The sequence below is a fragment of the Muntiacus reevesi genome, chromosome X, assembly GCF_963930625.1.
Source record: "Muntiacus reevesi chromosome X, mMunRee1.1, whole genome shotgun sequence".
In the NCBI taxonomy this organism is placed as follows: domain Eukaryota; kingdom Metazoa; phylum Chordata; class Mammalia; order Artiodactyla; family Cervidae; genus Muntiacus; species Muntiacus reevesi.
Genome location: NC_089271.1, coordinates 17,136,185 through 17,136,768, shown reverse-complemented (window position 1 = coordinate 17,136,768; position 584 = coordinate 17,136,185). Strand labels below are relative to the sequence as shown.

General features: G+C 42.1%; 1 non-coding gene across 1 annotated transcript; it reads right to left on the bottom strand.

The window, feature by feature from the left end:
* Positions 1-228: 228 nt before the first annotated feature.
* LOC136154960 (small nucleolar RNA SNORA7) lies at positions 229-368 on the bottom strand. Its single transcript, XR_010660654.1, has one exon. It is a non-coding gene; the product is annotated as a small nucleolar RNA SNORA7 (small nucleolar RNA).
* Between the last annotated feature and the right edge of the window lie 216 nt (positions 369-584).

Here is a 584-nt window from a genome sequence, read left to right as displayed (position 1 = left end):
TATCATTATCTTTAGCCGTCAAGAAAAGCCTTATTCAAAAGAAATCAGACCCAGAGTCGTGAGGAGGAGAAAACATGGAGTCACGGGCCTGGGAACCAGGGGAGCTGGGGCGGGGAAAGACAGGAATCTCGGGGGCAGGGACTCAGCATTCATTTGCATAACCAGAACGTACTGCATGCAATAGAGTTTCAATTTACCATTTCAATTTATTTTTTTTTTCTTTTTTTCTCTTGTTGCAGAGTGTCTTCCAATCACCAGATACTGAGCAAACTGGGAATGGAATGGGTACCTCTGCCAAGCTTGCTTTCCCTCCCGACTCCGAAGCTGGCAGAATACAAACTATTCTCCAGATGCGATCCTGGGAGGTTTACTGTTTCAATTTAATGTAGATTTCTTTTTAACATAGTATTTCGAAGAATGAGTGAGAGTTCTCTCGTCCGTTTGTTCACGAAAATCTAACCTCGTGATTTCAAATGATAAACACACAAAAAGCTGTTAAGTACAGAAACCCCAGGAATAAACCCTGTGTCAGAACTTTCACTCCTCAAGGTCTGTTTTTGCATACAACAATGTTGGCCTTGTTT